A 9474-nucleotide genomic window follows, 5' to 3' on the forward strand; every position below is an offset into this window, starting at 1 on the left:
ATTTTGAACTCAAACCACAGCTAATATCACTTGTGGAGGATCATTGTTCATTTGGTGGGAATGCTAATGAAGATCCAAACCAACATCTCACAAAATTCCTGAGAATTTGCGACACTGTGAAGTCCAATGGAGTCCAGGAAGATACCTATAGACTGCTCTTGTTCCCATTTTCACTTAGGGATAAGGCAGCTAAGTGGCTGGAATCATTCCCAAGGGGGAGCCTAACAACCTGGGATGAAGTGGAAAGCAAGTTTCTGGCACGTTTCTACCCCCCACAAAAGGTCAATAGGCTTCGATCTGAGGTTCAGACTTTTAGACAACAAGATGGTGAAACTCTCTACGAGGCATGGGAGAGGTTCAAGGATTTGACAAGGAAATGCCCACCAGACATGTTCCATGACTGGGTGCAATTGCATATTTTCTATGATGGACTTTCTTATGAATCAAGGAAGGCTGTAGACCATTCATCAGGAGGTTCATTGAATAGGAAAAAGACTGTGGAAGAAGCCATTGAAGTGATTGAGACAGTGGCTGAGAATGAGTACTACTATGCTTCAGAGAGACACAACACTAAGGGAGTTATGGAGCTGAACCATGTTGATACAATCTTAGCCCAAAACAAGGTGTTTGCCAAGCAACTAGCAGAGCTCACCAGGAAATTAGAAACAAAGCAAGTGGCTGCAATACACACACAAGATCAAGAGGAAGTAAGCACTGAAGGAGGTGATTGGGAAGAGGCCAATTATGTAGGAAATCAACAAAGGCAACCATATGATCCATATTCCAACACTTACAACCCAGGCTGGAAAAACCACCCAAACTTTCGGTGGGGAAACCAGCAAAACCAACATAACAAGTCCACATACCAAAACTCCAACCAAAGATCATACCAAGCCACACAAAACACTTACTCCCAACCATCATATCATGGCCAAAATAATCAACCTACCCAACCCAATCCGAACCAACAATTTCAAGATCAATTAAACAGGATAGAAGGAATGCTGGCAAACATGGGTCAGGACATAAGTGAGTTGAAAAGCTTTAGGGATGATGTGAGATCTACCTTAAGGAACCATGGTGAAAAACTCAAGAGGATGGAGTCTCAAGTAGGAGAGCTATCTCAACAGGCCCCCAAGTCAACTGCAGTGTTCCCTAGTGACACAGAAAAGAATCCTAAAGGGGAACAAAAGGGAGTGAGATGGGAAGAATGCAAGGCCATCACCATATTGAAGGAAGTCTCAGAAGAAGAAGGAATCAGACCCTCAGAACAGGAGCCAGAAATCTTGAAGGAAGGTGTGGAAGAAGCTAAGCAGGAAAGTGAAACTGAGCAAGCCAAGGAACTGCAAAAAGGCATGCTGGAAACATACCAACCAAAAGCACCATTTCCTCAGAGGTTAAGAGGAGGAGAAAAAGGGAAAACCTATTCAAGGTTTTTAGAGACATTTAAGTCTCTCCATATCAATATTCCCTTTCTTGAGATTCTCCAGCAGATGCCTACACATATCAAGTATTTAAAGGAATTGCTGAGAAAGAAAAGAGTTTTGAAGGGAGGACAAACTGTAATAATGAACAAAGAATGCAGTGCCCTCATCAAGAAGGACATAGTCTCTAAGAAAACAGACCCAGGAAGTTTTCATATCCCCTGCATCATAGGGGAAACAAAAATTGACAGAGGATTCTGTGATCTAGGAGCTAGCATAAATGTGATGCCTCTGACTCTTATGAAGAGGCTACAACTGAATGAGGTGAGATCCACTGATGTAATCATACAACTGGCTGACAAAACTCAGAAGCAAGCTGAAGGGGTAGTTGAAAATGTGCTGGTGAAAGTGGGAAATTATTTCTTCCCCACAGACTTTGTCATTTTGGACATGGAGGAAAGCTACCTACACCCTATCATTCTGGGAAGGCCATTTCTAGCCACTGCTAGAGCGCTCATAGATGTAGAACAAGGAGAGCTAATCTTGAGAATACATGATGAACAGCTTATTTTCAATGTTTTCAAACCTGCATCTGAGCCTGAACCAGAACCTGAAAAGCCTAAGGATGATAGTAGCCATCTGTGTTTGGAGGAAAGCAATCCAGCAGCTGAAACTCTGAAACAGTCCTTGGAAGGCAAACAAGAATTGCAAGAGTTAAAGCCACAAGAATCAATAGAAACAGATCAAAAGGATCCTCCTGGCATAAGGGTCAATGAAGAAATCCTCAAGAGAAAGGGAAGAATTTTAAAGAAATTGCCAAGAGGGTGGAGAAACAAGAAAATTCCCACTGAAGGTTTCTCTCCGGGAGATAAAGTGATATCAAGTCATTATCTGCCAATCCCACCGGGCCTCAAAACCATTCCTTCCCAGCTCCCTCAAGTGTTCACAATCAGGAAAGTTCTTTCTATGGAACATTTGGAAATCATGAAGGAATCAAATGAGGACGTTTTCATAGTGAGAGGAGAGGACATCAAGCACTACAATCCACCCTAACAAGGGGCAACCGTCAAGCTAATGACGTTAAAGAAGCGCTTGTTGGGAGGCAACCCAACCTGAGGTAATACCCCTTTGCTGTTTCTTTTATTTGTTTCAATAAAAAGGGTGAAGTAGTTTCTGTGCATTGCAAAGAATTAAGTTTGGTGTTTCACACCAAACAATGAATTCGTGGATCAATAATTCAAAGGGGAATGTGTGACTCTAAGTTTGGTGTTCCACCATAAAGATCAACTGAACACAACAACCTTTGAATTATATGAAAGGAACAACCATTCTAAGCAATCACAGAAATGCTTAAAATCCTTAGCAGCAACTTCATTCCAAGGAGAACTCAAGGATTCAAAGAGCAGAGAAGTAAGTAGGAGACTAAGTTTGGTGTTCACACACCAACTTAAGACTCAGACACTTACCCATATATAGTTGAGCTAACCACTCAAGTGCTTGAGAAGCAAGCAACTTCATCACTCTTTGCAGGAAAGGAAACAAGGATCTTAGAAAGAACATGAAGCAACAACTAGGAGAAGAAGGAGAAATCAAATTGTTTCCTGGCAACAAAGAGAAAACAAGAAATTTTACAAGGTGGTGGTGTTCCTTGACCATTCTTTAAAAGGCAAACAAAAGCATGCTTGTTCTGGTTTAAACTGTAATTGTTGAATCTTTCTGGAATGTGAAGTTTTTAGTATGAGTGTCTGTTTACTGCTTTTAATAAAGTGAATGCCTAGATGTTTGGATATAACTTCACCTTCTTAAACAAATGCTTGCCATGCTTGTTCTGTTTCCAAAAATAAAAGAAAAGTTTGAACAAAAGTAGCTTGGCTCAATTAGTGACAAATCAAGTAGAATTAAGTGGTGGTATGCATGCTTGATTGTTTAGTCAGATCACTGGAAATTGAGTGTAGAATTATCATTTTTGTGTAGAAGTTTGAATACTGTCTATGGATCTTGATGAATAAATGTCTTTGGCCATGAAAAAGAAAGAAAAAGAAGAAGAAAAAGCCACTGAAAAAGGGCAACCAAAAAGCAAAAAATTGAGAAAATAAGCTAGGCACCAATGGTTTGAACTTCTGAGACAAATGCATGTGGTGTTTATGTATTAAGGATATGCTTGGATGAATAGGTTCTGAGGAGTGTTTCAACACTTGGTAACTTGGGTTAACTAACCCGGGATTATCAACCAAAAGTCCATTATCAAGAGCAACCTAAATACAAAACATTTAGTCACACAAAGAGGTGCTGGGCACCAATGTCTCAAGAAGAAATGTGAACTAAAATGCCTGTAGTGGATATGTGTAATGCACTGATAAGAAAAAGAAAATGCCAAAGGCTTGTGCAACACATGACACTAAGCAAACAAGGAGCAAGGGAGCTCTAAGAAAAAGAAAAGAAAAACAAAGAAGAGAAAAGTGCCAAGGACATAAGAATAACAAGAGGCCATAGCAGTGTTTGATGGATGCAATGAAAAAGTGATAATCTTACCTGATAAGAATGAAAAAGTGATGCTGCAACTTTCTGCATAAAACCCTTTTGATGAACTTCAAATGCTTGCTAATATAGCCAATGTAATTGCTTTCTGTTTCATACTTTCTTCTCAAATAACTCAGGACTTGCTTAGGGACAAGCAAGTATTAAGTTTGGTGTTGTGATGCCAAGGCATCTTAGGCTAGTTTCACTAGCATTTTTTTGTTAGTTTTAGTTGTTTTATGCATTTTCTTGAGCTTAAAGTAACCAAGAATGGTTAAATGAATAACAAAGCAATGAACCATCCAAACAGTATGATTTTGATGCAAATTCCATGAGTTTTTAGTTATATTACTTGAATGCTATGAATGGAAGATTTCTCATGAAATTTTGCAAGACTTTGATGCAATTGTTTGGATGATTTCAGGGAAGAAGAGGCTAGGCAAGGAAGCAACAAAATCAATAAAGGAAGCTTGAATATCACATGTGGAGTTTAAGTTCCAGTTTAAGCTTAAACTGGAACTTAAACTACCAAGCCATATAATGCTGGAAATGGCGTTTAAGTTCCAATTTAAGCCTAAACTGGAGCTTAAACGCCAGAATCATGAAGGCTAAGAAATGCTGGAACTGGCGTTTAACCTCCAGTTTAACCTTAAACTGGAAGTTAAACGCCAGAATGAGAATTTCACCAAGGGAGCATTTCCACGTTTAAGCTCCAGTTTAACCTTAAACTGGAGCTTAAACGTGTTCGACACAATTTCTCACCAGGAAGCATTTCCACGTTTAACCTCCAGTTTAACCTTAAACTGGAGGTTAAACGCCAGAAGTAAGAAAGGCACTAGGAGCATTTCCACGTTTAAGCTCCAGTTTAACCTTAAACTGGAGCTTAAACGTGTTCGACTATTTCTCTCCTCCAGGGTTGCTTTCTCATTTCCACGTTTAAGCTTCAGTTTAACCTTAAACTGAAGCTTAAACGTGTTCGACCCAATTGCTCCTCCAGGGTTGTTTTCTTCATTTCCATGTTTAAGCTTCAGTTTCGACATTTCACACTCCTGGGTTGCTTTCTTCCATTTCCACGTTTAAGTTTCAGTTTAACCTTAAACTGAAACTTAAACTTCAACTTAAACGCCACTTTTTGAAAGGGGTTTCTGGGCCAAATATATTGAAGTTTAAGTTAGCATTTGAGCACAAACATTAACTTAAACGTATTATGGTATGAAACCCAATTGAATATCATGGTTTATGGGATTGGGCCTGAAGAATTGATGAGTCTGGAGCTTCAATTTGTTGAGCCTTGTGTCATTACTTGTTTATCACTAAGTTTGCTCAATGAATGTTACAGAATTGGATCACAGCCTCATCAGGATTATGGACCATAAACCCAAAGCAAAAGGAAATCAGGGAAAGGCCTCAAAGCCCAAGAAACACAACATAAGCTCAATTTAGAAAGTGTATAAATAGGATAGAATTTAAGTTAGTTGGGAGGTTTTTACACGGAGAACTTTGGATCATTTTCTTTTAGTTTTGTAATTGAATTCAGAGCTATGACTCACTAAACCCCTTTCATTGGGTTAGGGAGCTCTATTGTAATTCAATGAATCAATAATAGTTTTATCTTCTTCTTCAATCTTTTCTCTTGAATTTTGTTAGAAAGCTTCTCGATCTAATTCCATTGGGTAGTTGTCTTGGGAAAGAAACTACCCATAATTAGAATCCTTCGGAACCTTGGAAAAGGAATGGAGGATTCATGCTAGAGAAGCTTTCCCACAGTGAATTGGATTGGGGTTTGGATGGATATTGTGACATGTAATCCTACCAAATTGTGGTTCATGAAACTGTGTGGTATAATCAGTGATCGAGCATCATCTCTTCTTATGAACATTTAAACCAAGGGATTGGGAATTTGTTTGTTTTTAGAGAGAATTGGTGAGCCAAGGGATTGGGATCCAATCATATAAGATTGCCAAGCAAAATTCAATGAATGCATTGGTTGAGGAAGGGATAAAAGTTGTTTTGATTCGGAGATCTCAATATCTCCTAACACCCAATGAACTCCCCATTCCTGATTTACCACTTTCTCTTTACATTCTGCAATTAAATTCATGCAATCACCCCCATCCCTTTTAATTTCAGCAATTTAGCTTCTCGCTCTTTAATTCATGCAATTTTACATTCCGCAATTCTCATCTAAATCTTGATTCCGCTCAACTAGAACATACTTCTAATCCGAATTGCTCACTCAACCAATCCTTGTGGGATTCGACCTCACTCTATTGTGAGTTTTTACTTGACGATAACCGGTGCACTTGCCGGAAGGAATTTTGCCGATCGTGCAATTTCCTAAATCGTAGCATATCAAGTTTATGCATATTAGCAACGCGTGGGTAGGCAGTCACGCATTTCGCACAATGCTTGCGCAATGCTCACGCAACTCTCGGGAAAGTGTACCCAGAGTTGCAAAAACGCAAGCGACGCGCACGCGTCCTACACGCTTGAGCGTGGATTTTTTTTTACATAGAGAAAGGTATTTTTAACACATTCCTGGCAGGTATCCAAGCTAGATAGTCAAGAAAACACTCACAAATTCATGCACTACTCAAAATAAAGCATTTTCTCTAACCTTATCAATTCATCTATACCAAGATTAATGAAATCTACATGAACATTATAACAATTCAACAAAGTCAACAAAAGCTAGCATACCTAAGGAAACTCAACAACATCAAGAAAGTATACACAAGGAATATCTTACCATGGTGGGGTGTCTCCCACCAAGCACTTTTCTTTAACGTCCTTAAGTTGGACTGTCATGCGCTTAAGCTTCCTCTCCTTTTGGTGCATCCTCAAGCAGGAGAACCTCCACTTCCCTTGGTGATTTATAGCCATGGTACTTCTTCACTCTATGTCCATTCACCTTGAAAGTTGTAACACCTTGAGGGTCAATTAGTTCCATTACTCCATAGGGCTTTACCTCCTTCACCTTAAAGGGTCCTTCCCATTTGGAACGGAGTCTCCCAGGCATGAATCTAAGCCTTGAGTTGTTGAGGAGAACTTCATCACCTTCTCGAAAATCCTTCTTTCGGATATGGTGATCATGGAATGCCTTGATCTTTTCCTTGTAGATTCACGCATTCTCATATGCCTCCATCCTAAGACACTCAAGCTCCTCTAGTTGTAATTTTCTGGCTATACCTGCCTTGGTGATGTCCATGTTACACTGCTTCACTGCCCAATAGGCCTTATGCTCAATTTCCACCGAAAGGTGGCATGCCTTGCCATAGACGATCCAGAAGGGACTCATCCCTAACAGGGTCTTGTAGACCGTCCTATATGCCCATAGTGCATCTCCCAATCGAGAGCTCCAGTCCTTTCTTTGTGGATTCACCACTTTCTCCAGAATTTTCTTAATCTCCCGATTGGATACCTCCGCTTGTCCATTCGTTTGGGGGGTGATAGGCAGTTGAAACCTTATGTAATATCCCATAGCGCTTGAACAGTGCTTCTACCTTCCTGTTACAAAAGTGGGAACCTTGGTCGCTCACGATTGCTCGTGGCGACCCATAGCGGCACACAATATTATTTCTAATGAAAGAAGTCACGGCATTAGCGTCATCAAAGTGGGTAGGTATCACTTCCACCCACTTTGATACGTAGTCAACTGCCAACAAAATATATAGATACCCACTTGAGTTGGGAAATGGCCCCACAAAGTCTATGCCCCATACATCAAAGATTTCACAGAACAACATTGGTTGTTAAGGCATTTCATCCTTTTGGGATGCATTTCCCGACTTCTAACATTGGTGACATGACACACAAAATTGGTTAGCGTCCTTGAATAAGGTTGGCCACCAGAATCCACAATCAAAAACCTTTTTAGCCGTCCGTTGTGGGCCAAAGTGGCCGCCACACTCGGATGAATGGCAAGCTTCAATAATGGGTTGGATTTTGGATTCCGGAACACATCTTCGAATTACTTGGTCTACTCCCCTCTTCTACAAGTGAGGGTCATCCCAAATGTAATATTTGGAATCATTTCTCAACTTATCTCTTTGATGTTTAGAAAAGCTATGAGGGAAGATCTTAGCAACCAAGTAGTTCGCTATAGATGCAAACCAAGGAAAGCTATCCAAAATAGCATGCAAACTATCCAAAGGGAATGAGTCATCAATTGGAAATGGGTCATATTTAAGATTTTCAAGGCGGCTCAAATGATCCACAACCAAATTTTGAAACCCACTTCGATCCTTAATCTCAATGTCGAACTCTTGCAAGAGCAAGATCCAACGTATGAGCCTAGGTTTCGATTCATTCTTTGTCATCAAATACTTTAAAGCTGCATGATCCGTATATACCACTATTTTGGACCCTAGCAAATAAGATCTGAATTTATCTAAGGCATGAATAATAGCTAGGAGTTCTTTTTCCGTAGTGGTATAGTTGGATTATGCCGCATCCATTGTTTTTTAGGAATAAGCAATGATATAAGGGAGTTTACCATCACGCTATGCAAGCGCGGCACTTACGGCATAGTTTTACGCATCGCACATTATCTCGAATGGCTACGTCCAGTTGGGGCCCCTCACAATTGGTGCCGTGGTAAGAGCTCTCCTTAACTCCTCAAAGGCATCCACACAAGCACTATCAAACTCAAAGTCCACGTCCTTTTGGAGTAGGCGCGACAATGGCAATTCAATCTTGCTAAAATTCTTGATAAAGCGCCTATAGAATCCTGCATGCCCCAAAAAGGAACGGACCTCCCTCACAGAAGAGGGTTGAGGTAAACTGGTGATAATCAACCTTGGCCGGGTTCACAGAAATGCCCTTGTCAGAAACTATGTGTCCTAACATTATGCCTTGTCTCACCATGAAGTGACATTTTTCGAAATTGAGAACAAGGTTAGTGTCGACACATCGTTCCAAGACCTTGGCCAAGTTCTCCAAACAAGTCTCCATAAGATCGAAAAAGACACTCGTCATGCACTGCTAAAAAGTGGTGGGTGCATTATATAGCCCAAATGGCATCCTTTTATAAGCAAATGTGCCAAAGGGACAAGTAAATGTGGTCTTTTCCTGATCTTCAGGAGCAATATGTATATGGAAGTAGCCAGTGAATCCATCAAGAAAGTAATAATGAGATTTACCTACCAGTCGGTCCAACATCTGGTCAATGAAGGGCAAAGGGTAGTGGTCCTTCCTTGTAGCAGCGTTCAACCTTCTATAATCGATGCACACCCGCCAAGCATTTTGCACTCTTTTGGTGACCACTTCACCATCATCCTTCTTAACTGCAGTGATTCCTGATTTCTTTGGGATGACTTGGACCGGGCTCACCCATTCACTGTCAGAAATCGGATATATGATACCCGCATCAAGTAGCCTTGTGACTTCTTTTTTCACCACATCTAGGATATTCGGGTTGAGCCTTCTTTGGGGTTGTCTCACCAGCCGAGCTCCCTCTTGGAAAAAAATACGATGCATACATGTGCGGGATCCCCACAATGTCAGCCAAGCTCCAACCGATTTCTTTCTTGGG

The 9474-nt window shown here is 40.6% G+C and overlaps 1 non-coding gene across 1 annotated transcript; it reads right to left on the reverse strand.

Annotated features, from left to right (window-relative positions):
- Positions 1 to 287: 287 nt before the first annotated feature.
- LOC112759938 (small nucleolar RNA R71) lies at positions 288 to 391 on the reverse strand. The gene has a single exon (XR_003180400.1). It is a non-coding gene; the product is annotated as a small nucleolar RNA R71 (small nucleolar RNA).
- Between the last annotated feature and the right edge of the window lie 9083 nt (positions 392 to 9474).

Source organism: Arachis hypogaea, chromosome 16 (genome assembly GCF_003086295.3).
Source record: "Arachis hypogaea cultivar Tifrunner chromosome 16, arahy.Tifrunner.gnm2.J5K5, whole genome shotgun sequence".
NCBI lineage: Eukaryota > Viridiplantae > Streptophyta > Magnoliopsida > Fabales > Fabaceae > Arachis > Arachis hypogaea.